The sequence below is a fragment of the Sceloporus undulatus genome, chromosome 1 (genome assembly GCF_019175285.1).
Source record: "Sceloporus undulatus isolate JIND9_A2432 ecotype Alabama chromosome 1, SceUnd_v1.1, whole genome shotgun sequence".
Lineage (NCBI taxonomy): Eukaryota > Metazoa > Chordata > Lepidosauria > Squamata > Phrynosomatidae > Sceloporus > Sceloporus undulatus.
This window is the reverse complement of record NC_056522.1, coordinates 63776799-63788085: the sequence shown is the minus strand read 5'-3', so window position 1 is coordinate 63788085 and position 11287 is coordinate 63776799.

Genomic DNA, 11287 nt, shown 5'->3' with positions numbered 1-11287 from the left:
ATTTATTTGTATCCCGCTTCTCCAAGCAGATTGAGGTGGCTAACAATAATAAAACACCCTTAAAACACAATAAGTTATCATCATTATATTCCAACCCTCTGAATCTGCTCTGGGTTTAATTCCAAGCTTTAAAAAAAGCTGTCCAAGAGGCTGAAACCCTGTCCTCAATGCAGATTCAGCAGTTTGGGTAAGTCATGAATTTCAAACCTAGAGCAGTTTCCCTGCCCCACCAACCCTGGATCCACCAGCAACTTCCAGGAGGAGAGAAAAGGTTTTGTGTGTTATTTGGATTCACTCACTTTCTGCCATACTTCTAGGGACATGAAAGTGCTATGTATTCCATCATATTATCATGTGCATTGTCCCAGATTGTGTTGGGTACTAATTACATTCTGGGTGAACTCTGTAATGTGCAGAAATAGCCATTACCTCTATTCCCATAAACCCATCTGTACTTCTCCACTATTAGTGATCGAAGGAGGAAATGCAGCTGCCTATCTAAAGCCCAGCTCCACTAACATTTCTCTATGCCACTGAGCACTTCTGTGTACATACACATAAACACATATAAAGGAAAATAAGCAAGGCATTGTTTACCACCTCTTTGGTGGTAACAAGACAACTGGTTTTAAATGGTTGCTTTGCTGCTTTCTGCTAGATGGAGGATATCATCTTCCCAAGCTCTAATGGAGACCATCTTTCAAAATCTGGAGAGGAACTCACAGTGATCAGGAGAATGCCTCTTGTAATTAAATTCAGTTAGTGAAACATCACCTGGTCATCGTGAACTATTTGCAAACCATGAGCCTAATGAAGGGTGGTCTCCTAGTAACTGCAATAATATTTTTAAAAGTAAGAACTATATCACATTATTAATTATCTGTCTTCACAGGTTTGTTGCCTAGAAGATTAGATAGAATAAAAATACAGGATGGGGATGATGCTCATCATTATGATAATGGTGGTAGCAGTTTCTTCCTGACAAGGATTCCATACCATTCTGAACTACTTCCCTGGGCCTTTTCTGCTTTCCCATCTGTCTTTCTTTCTGCCCTTTGACTTTGCCCTCTCCTCTTTGACCTTGCTTGTCTCGCCACCCCCTACCATCCTTCATACACCATTTATCTTTCCATTGTCAGAAGTTCTTATACTATTATTTCCCTACAGTGTTATCTTTTCATTTGAAACCCCAAATAAAATGAAGTGTGTTTGAAGCAACAGTTCCTCTGTTTCACCTATTTGGTGTTAGCTAGTTAATTGATTTTTTTCCCAAAAAAATTAAAATAAAATAACAATTCAGCAACACAAACCTGTGTTGTTTTATGACCACTTTCCTCCAAGGTATGGAATCCTTCTGGCCAGCTTTTTACCTTTGCTCCTTATTTAAATCAGATCTGTCATTCTCTCTTTTTACATTCTTTTTTCTCTGCCATGGAGACAAAATAAAATGTAGGAAGATAACACTTCCATCACAGATGGTACAACTGTAAAAAAAAAAGCTGCATTTTAGACAAATATAAATTAAGTCCATGTAATATGTATGTGTGGTGACATTTATATTCACACTTCTAACAGTCTTCTAAACTCTGAAGTACACTGACAAAAAAAACGGTGTGAGATTTTTGTGTGTGTGTGTGTGTGTGTGTGCGTGCATGAGTGTGTTTTAAAGTTCACTTGCATTTCAAAGAGGGGACAGGAAAAGAAACCAAGTAAACATCCAGGTTTATACTTGGCTTGCCTGAATTTAGGTCTGAGTCACATTTTCATGTCAACCACAAGACCCTTCCTTGCAAGAAGAGTTATCTGTTAGGTAAATTTGAGAAAACAGAATTTGGGAAGCCTAGGCACAAATCTAACAAAATGGGGAAAGTTTGCTGTGTGAAGTAATGCTCCTTCAATGGAGCCAAGACCAAGGTAGACTCGAATAACATTTTGTCCAAGAACCTACATCACCAAATTAGTTATGAATATGTAGGTAAGTGTTGTCTCCTGGCCCAGCCCTCCCAAACATACCTTAACAACCAGAAGCCACTCTGAGCAATAGAGGCCTATTCTGCTTGTAGTTGGGGCACAGGAGGATAACACTTCCAGACCCCTCCACCAAGCAATCTGTGCTACAGGAAATAATTGTGAAAAGAATCCTGCTTTTGATTGTAGCAACCAGGGGCTGGAAACAACATTGTGCTGTACCCCAAACGCCTGTAGAACAGATCTCCTTCATTCCAAGTGGCTCCCTGAATTTCAGAGTAGGGGTCAGTGGGCATATATAATCATGGCAATAGTGCCAGGATAATGAATACATATATAACTGAATATGAAGCAGTTACAGATCTGTAACTCTAGATTACAAATTTGTAACTGCAATACAGCATGCTAGTCATTATTTATAGCTTGGTAGTGGAGTGCATGCATTGCATGTAGAAGATCACAGGTTCAGCCTCGCAGCATCTCCAGATAAGGCTGGGAAAGCTGCCCACAGAACCCCAGAGATCAGTTCCAAGTGAAAGACAACAATATAAAAGGTTCGGCAAATATTAACCTTCTTTTTAGGAACAGTCTTGAAACTGTTCAGGGACAGTCTTAAAACCTACATGTTTTGAACAAATAGCAGAAAGTGTAAAAATAGAAAGCTTTATTGTTTTATTTTCATCTTCCCTTTCTCCAACCAAGGGACCCACAGCAGCTTACAATAATTTAAAATAGAAATGTAATTAAATGTCATATTACAAAAGTTTGAAAAAACAATAAAACACAATTTTTATTAAAAAGCACATAGATTAAACCTATGTAAAATATATTTAACCATAATTTAAAATCTGCACCCCATCGCTTTCATACACTGCTCTGTATCTGACTAAAAATCAAAGGCTTACCTAAATAGAAAGGACTTCACTTGCTGACAGAAAAACAACAAGGGGACACCTAACCAGATTTCCTGTGAAAGGGAGTTCCACAGCCTGGGAGCAGCTTCTGAGGGGGCATTTACACTTACTCTTTTTCCCCAAGAAGATCTGGATCTCTGCAGTGTTGCAATACCAGATTGATGTTCCCACTACATTTTCCATTCCCAATTCTTTCCATGGCATTTTAACCCTGTTGCCATTCACACTTGCCATTGCAGTGATTTAAAAAATGGAGGCACCTCCATTTCTGGGAACAATGCTGGTAGCATACTCACACTACCAAAGATGCAAATCATTATGGCTTTTTAAAAAAGATGCGAGAAAAGAAATGGTATCAAATATACTGGTTTAAGTGGGGTTAAGTGGGTTTTCCAGCAGCCCCCCTGCAAATGGCACCGAGTGCATTTGGGGCCAGTGTGAATGTTGTGGAAATAACCCGGTTTCACACTAGGTTATTTCCATAGTGTGTTAGGGGCTCCAGAAGGCTCTTTCCCAAGTCTTCACCAAATATGCCTGGGATATCAGTGGGACCAGGAGGATGCCCCCCCCCCAAATATTTTAAAACTGAACCAGCTGGACATCTTGGGAGACAGCAATTCTGAACCATAGAATGATATCCAAATAAAAGGAGGAGGTAGTCAAAGTCCAGATTTTTTTAAAAAAAAAAGTATTTTAAAATAAATCAAGAGATTTAGAGAGTTCTAAGGAAAGACGAATGAAATGGAGAAGGCAAAATTAAAGAAAGTGTCTCATGGTTCTCTGCAGATGTCATATGAGAAAAGAAGCCTCACCTAATAACCAGAGTTAAGGTTTGGTCACGAATACTAACATAGTTCAACCAGACAGCTTGTAGTATAATGGTTTAACTTCACAAATTGGGTCACATGATGGAACACTTCAAGAAATTCAGGAACAGCTAGTAATCTATTGTGCACAAATGTCCACATTGAAATAGCCACTGAATACTTTCCATTTCTTTGAAGAATGAAGATACCACTGAATCTACTCAGTTTCTATTATTTGCAATTATCTTTAAAATGGATGGAGTTATAAGAAAAAGCCAAAAGAGAACAGCCGCACAATGGCACATTTATGTGGGATTCATGCTTTTTTATTTTAGAGAGGAAAGGAATTCACAATTTGAAAAGGAATGTAACATACTGTTTGTCCTTTAATGCTCATTACTTAAGCATAAAGGCGCATTATGAAACCGGATAACGTGGCTCCCCATTGTGAATAGGTATTAGAGGACATATGTTATGCATTCCTCTTAGCTGCACTTTTTGGCTCTTGTGGGCTTAAGATATTTTTAAGGTATAGCAGAATATCTCATCAAAATAATCACTGAAATCTCAATTGAACTGATAAAAGAGAGCGAAAGAAAGGGGGAGGGAGAGAGATGGTGTGTGTGTGTGTGTGCATACAGGGAGCCATTACTTCTAAGTCTCTAGATAGCATCATAGGAGGAGTCACTTTATAAATGGCAGCTGTTTTGCTATGGGAGCAGCTAGAAAAGACTTTCCTTTCCCAGAGTTATTTTAATTCATGTGTTTCTGGCTGCTTAGGAGTATCAGGAAATAAAGGCAGGAAGGAAAGAGCACTGTTCAAGGAAGGCATGGAATGGCTAAGCACTAAGAAGGCAAGCATGTGAGCAAAAAGTCCAGCAGCAAGGTACCAAACCATTTAAGACTTTGAATGTTATTACCAGCACCTTGAATTCAGAAATGTATCAATAGTTTAATTTTCAGAGAAAACATGCAGTGCATGAGCAAAGTGCTGAATCCTAGCTCTGAAACAGGTGCAGCACCCTAGAGAATGCCTTCGTAGCTGAGACAAAAACCCAGCATGGATTCATTACCCCTCTGACATGGGGACAACTAGACATCAGTGACAGGGTCTTTCTGTCAGCTCATCTAAGTGACCAGAAATGTTTGCCTCCTCATTTCTTTGAGCCATTCCCATTCCATCTGGTTGTGATTAAAATGCCAACAAGTTTACAGCCAGTACAGCATTACATCTGCATTACAGCTGTCTGCTATCAGATCCATATGACGTTAGGAAATAGGGCCTGGTTTTCTTGTCTGTCCTTTCTTTTGTCCTATTAGGCTGTGGGAGCCATGGTAGTTGATGGGCAGGGCAGAAAAACCTCAAATAAATACATACACTAGAGATGCACCAGCTGGCCTCTGACTTTGGAAAAAATGTGTCCCCAGCAGTATTGTTATCTGTAATGAATTACCTGTTTTGATTTTTTTAAAAGAAAAATTGCATAATTAAGATATATTTTAAAAGCAGTGTAACAGTGGAAATGAAGCATTGGTGTAATGGGCAACTTTTAAAAGTTACTTTTTAAGGCAGGAGTTACCTATGGGCTGCATGCACTCAAGACACCAAAAGTTTGGTTGCTATATCCAGGCCAGCAGCAGCCATCTAAATTGCATATTATGTAAATTGTGGTAATTCATATTATTAATTTGCATTCTAAATATGCACTTTCAGCTCATTAATACTTGCATTTTTTCTACTACTATGTTTCAACTTTAGCATGATTTTTAATATTAATTACTATAATGGAAGAGGGATCTGGTGTGGTATAGTGGTTTGAGCATCAGACTACAACTCTGGAAATTGCGGTTTGAATCTCTTCATGGCCACGGAAACCCATTGGGTGACCTTGACAAGTCACACTCTTATCCTAAGAGGAAGGCAAATGCTTTGTACAAATCTTGCCAAAAAACCAACAACAACCATGATAGGTTCATCTTAGGGATCACCATACAACAACAGCAACAAGCTGTACGGAATAAAAGTGCACAATTTGTACAGACAGATACAAATTCAGGTCCCTGTTTGGTGATGGAGTTTACCATGTGGCTTTAGGGCATCTCTGTCTTTCAGCAAATCTACCTTGCAGTATTTCTGTGATGATTTATAGCAAGACAGGAACCATGTACTGCTATGGAGATCCTAACAACAACAGCAGCAGCAGCAACAACATTTTGCCATACACAGGCACTTCTAATGTTACTGTATTCTCATCAGACCAGTCAAGTATTAGAGGGTTTGCTACTAGTTGTTTGTTTTTTAACTGATGGTAAAAAACAAAGGACAAATCCATGTAAATATCACAGGAAGCCCCCTAGAACGACTGTCTAATTCACAAGGGGAAATATAAAGGAGAGTAATGACAAACTTACAAACAACAACCCTTCCCTTTCACTTTGCCTCACTTTGTGCCCTCTTCTCTTGTTTTTTGCACAATCTCAGTACACATCTCTCTCTTCCCTCCTTTTTGCTTCCTTGCCTCACCACAAGACTTCGCCATGCCCCCCTCTTATTCTGCAGCTGCCCCATTCTCCTTTCACTGCCTTACCGTCCACCTTCACTATGCTACCCTCTCTTGTCTTTTACCCTCCTCCACTTCCTACTCCACCCATGCTTTTCCTTCCTTGCCTCATCTAGTGTCACAACTCCTCTCTTTCTTGTGCCATTGGTTACTTTATGCCCACCTCTCTTGCACTTCAACCCTGCCACTGCCCTTCTCATCCTCCTTTCTCTCCTCTCCACCTCAACTTAATTTTTGTCATGCACCCCTTTCCTATTACACTTTGCTACTTGCACATCTCTCCTTCAAGTCACCTCCATTCATGGTGCCACAGGTCCCTTCTCTTATGCCTAGCTCCCACCTTCTGCTTGCTGCACTTTCTCCTGCACATTGCACTCTTCACTTGCAGTCTTAGCTACACCTCAAACCCTCTCTTCCTGCCTCCCTTGCTTTATTTCATGCTGCTGCTGCCTATTCTCTAAAGGAGCAGAGGCTGAACAAAGCTGCCAATACTGCTTTAAACAGAGAATGGGTAAGCAGACAAGTAAGGACAGTGAGGATGAGGTTGCAAGAGAAGGAGCAGTCAATAATAAGGAAGGATTATTCCACATCAGTGTGTGTTGCTGTATGCCCTCTAGTAGCTTCCAGCTTATAGTGACTCTGTCATGGACCTGTCAGGGAACCTAGCATGGAAACTACCTCTCATAAAATTGAACTTGATTCCCCTCCCCTGGACAGCTTATTAAAAAGGCATAACAATGCTGCATCAAGTAAGTCAGGAAAAACAACAGACACCATTGCACAGTAAATATTAATAAATGCACTGCCTTTTGCCCTGCTTTGTTACATCCCTCATCCTTTACTCCAATGGTTCCATTGTTTTCTGTGCAGCTTTACAAAACAGACATCAGCCAGTCTTTCTTCCAAAAACTAGACTTTCCTGCAGAGCTGTAGTACTGACCCAAAGAAACTGAGAATGGAATTAAAAGAGGGCAGGTCACAAATGTTACTCATAGTTGTGAGACTTCACTCATTGGCTACTTCCTATTCAAAGACAGAGGTAGGCTTCTCCCTTGCAAAGAACTGGACAGAACAGTAACTGCATTCCCCCCCCCCCATAACTCAATTTCTATAAGAACTAGAGACTTGCTTTTTTACAAAAATGAAAGCTTGCCAGAAGATGGTCCAAATGGTCATGAGTGGCATGCCTGGAAAGCAAGTGAAACCTAGCCAACCCTATCCATGAGCCCCCTAACACTCAGTTTCTTGTTGTTCTTCTTCTTCTTCTTCTTCTTCTTTTTCTTTTTTAGTCAAAATGTCCCCCGTGTTATCTAGGTAGTATGAGGTCAAATTTCCCAGGTCCCTCTTAGACTGTTTTAGTCTGGTTGTGTGTTTTTTTTGTTTGTTTGTTTGTTTTAAGGATCTACTGGTCCTACATCCCCAAGGGGCTCAAGGGGGTAATCTGAAGGATTATTTTAAAATGTTTTTTTAAAAAACATTCAAAATTCAGGACATGAGAGCCTGATGATCCTTAGATCATGTTCAATTGCCTGCCTCTGTTTTAAGACAATTTTAATGCATTTTGACATGAATCTTTCAAAATTCATGACATCCTCATACCAATCCAGAGTTGCTAATTTTAAGACAGTGGAAAGCAAAAGTAAAGCAATGGGTAATAATACAAGTAACACAAGTTACTATTCAACATGGTAACAAGTAATAGGAAGACATTATTTCTTAAACACCACAATGGGCAATGGGAAAATTACTTTTAAAAGTTAACTCTCAAAGCTGTGGTTAGGCCTAGGCATAACACAGCAATGTAGGCTGATCACACTGATGGTATATTAGACATTGCTGAAAGCCTAGTGAGATCCAGTGTGCATCTGTACAATGATGGGAGGTGTCTTATTTCCACTTCTTTTCAAAATGATGGAAGATTCGAGTATATCACCCACCATACCCAGAACCCCTTTTATCTAAAACTGCTAGATTCCGTACTTCCAGAACTGTTCAGTAAGTCTGGCTCTCATCGCAGAACAATCACAGGTAATCTTTTCTAGACAATTAGCAAATCTTTGCTAATGAATCCAATCAGATGGCAGTGTATCTCTAAGGGGAAATCAGGATTTGTTAAAGTTTCTCCACCAATTACATTGCAATTGAAGGGTGACATTTTTCCTTTGTGTAATCCTAATTAAATGCAGCCAAAGCACAATTTGATTTATATTCTTGTAGTTAATCCACAAATGTTTCAGCCAGGGTGTCCAGATTAAATCTGATTTGCAGCCAGCTCTACACACCTGTTAAACCAGAGTTCTTTAATGCAAACTAAAATACTCATATTGCAGGCTAAGGAACTGACACTTCGACCTGTTTTGACAGGAATGATATGAGCAGCTTGGATAATTTAGACATATCTGTATCAATGATTTCATCTCCTAAATTCTACTCCTGGTGTAGTTTTGGTAAGAAAGAAATTTACCTATGTTCCATTCAAAGGATTTCTCTTTTTAACTGCACCAACTCTTCTCTTCTCAAAGGTAGAAATAGTGCACTTTCTTGGGAGATGTTGATTCCTTTGAATGTCTATCAGTTTGATGGTGCTGCATGTAATTATTTCAGTTCAAGAGGCTGAAGAGGTTAATGCAAATCCTGGAAAAATTCCCACTAGTCTTTGATGTGATTTCCATGGTACTGCTACTAGAATTTCAAGTGGTAAAGATATCAGATATCAAGTGACTGCAGTGGATATAGGATTGCCAGACTGAAAAATCGAAATGGCTCCTGTACTTTTAATAGTTGTGTAGAAGAGGGAAATTCAGCAGGCATTATTTTTTTACCTGTTGGTTAACAGGCAACACTTGCTGAAATTCCTTTTTCTACACAAGCATTCAGTGTATAGGAGCCATCACCATTAACTACTTCAGCATCTTGAACTGAAATAATTACATATACTTTAATCCCATCAAACCGATGGGCATTCAAAGAGATCAACATCTCTCAAGAAAGCACACTGTTCCTACCTTTGAGAAGAGCTGGCACAGTTGGAAAAATCTTATAAACCAGGCCAAAACCATCATCTTTACACGGGGAAAGGCCAGACAAACAAATGGGAGTTTCCAGTTTGGTACAGAATAAAGTGTCTGTGTGTGTGTGTGTGTGTGGGTGGGTGTGGGTGTGTGTACATATCAGATGTTATTTAATCACAATAGGGGATATTAGGTAATGAAAAAGATGAAAGAGCAGAAATTCCCTCTAACCCCTAGGTTATATTTACTCATATTTTAAGCAGAGCATGTAGCCATAGCATGTATATTTCTACACCGCTTACCAGTGAACTCAGCACTCTCTAAGTGCTTTACAATGTGTAAGCTAATTATCTCCCAACAAGCTGGCTGCAGTACTGGCATTTTAGCTCTGCACCACCAGGGCTCCTGATAGAAGCTGGATGGTCATCTTTTGGGGATGCTTTGATTGTATTCCTGCATGGCAGGGGGTTGGACTCGTGTGGTCTCTTCCAGCTCTATAATTCTATGATTCTATGGAGATTATCACACAGAGGAGGCAAGTGCCCTCCTCCCATGATTAAATTGCCATTAAATCCTGTTAATAACATGATCAGGGGGAAGATTATCACACCCCCGCACGCATCTCCCATTCTTGTCTCTTTTGTCCCTTTTGTTAAGCGTAATGGAGGCATTTGGTATTAACGGGAGCCTCCGTTACTCTTTACAAACGGGGCAAGACCGGGATAAGTGTGGGGGTGTGTGATAATCTTTCCCCAGTCATGCTATTAACAGGATTTAATGGGAATTTAATCACGGGAGGAGGATATCCCATGTGATAAAGTACTGTGAGACAATGCAATTAAGGTGAAACAATGTATATGTATTACAACTATATATTTTATACAACAAACATTTTATATTATATTAGATGATATATTATATTAAGAAATAATGAAAACTAAATATTATGATAACATAAAGTTTAGAATATTTGGTGTATATGTGCACATATATGTATGTGATATTATAACTATTGTGTGGAAATGTTTAATAAAAATATTTTAATAAAATAAGCATTGCAAATGAGGGAGGGTGAGTGAAGAGAAACAGGTGGCCAGGAGGAATATAAGTTGTGGGTGACAGTGACTGTCTGTTCTCCCTTCCCTGCGTATGTTGAGGGACCTTGAAGGAGTTTGGGAACTTCCAGGGCATCCCTAAATTTTTCACAAGGATCTGAAGCTGCTCTTGGCAACTCTGTTCTCCGGTGTGACATTTGTAATGCCATGCTTAAGTGGCCTATATGTAGATTGTTTTACAAATATGGATGTCCTGAGGGGGAAAAAATATTGATTTCCTCCTTCCTATCATCTCTGAGCAACAATTCACACAAAAGTATTATTCTCTCTCTCTTTCTCATTCATATATATATATATATAAATATCTCCCTTAACATCTGGCCCCTCCTTCTAAAAAGTACCATATGGAGTCAGGAGACAGTCTGTCTCTCCAGAGCAAGAGAGGAAAGCACATGGGTGATATTCAGCACGAAACTGTGAAGATATCTTAATATCAGATAAGCTCAGTACCATATCAAACACAGGGATTAAGTATTCAATTTCTTTGGTTGGAAATTGCTCTTTCTTGGTTCTTTGCCAACCAGGCAAAATAATGCCCTCTTCCCTGCTTGTGTCTGCATCCTATTAATTTTAAAAACAAATTTAAAGTGGATTTTAAAATATAAATACAAACAAAGGAGAAATGAGGGAAGGAATAAAAATAGGGACAAATTCATAGAATATGGACATGGGCTAGGCATGTACATTAATGTTCAAGTTAATCCTAATGTAACGTTAATGTATCTCATAAAGTTATAACTGTAGAATGAAATTAAAATATCAGTATGATCCACTGAAACATAATTTAGATATCAGAACTCTCAATATGTCAATGAACTTTACATTTCTCATCTCTACATTTATATTGTTGTTTATGGGCCTCTGCTTTTGGGGGACACTATCATTGAGGTCTCATGACAAAATTTATTCAGA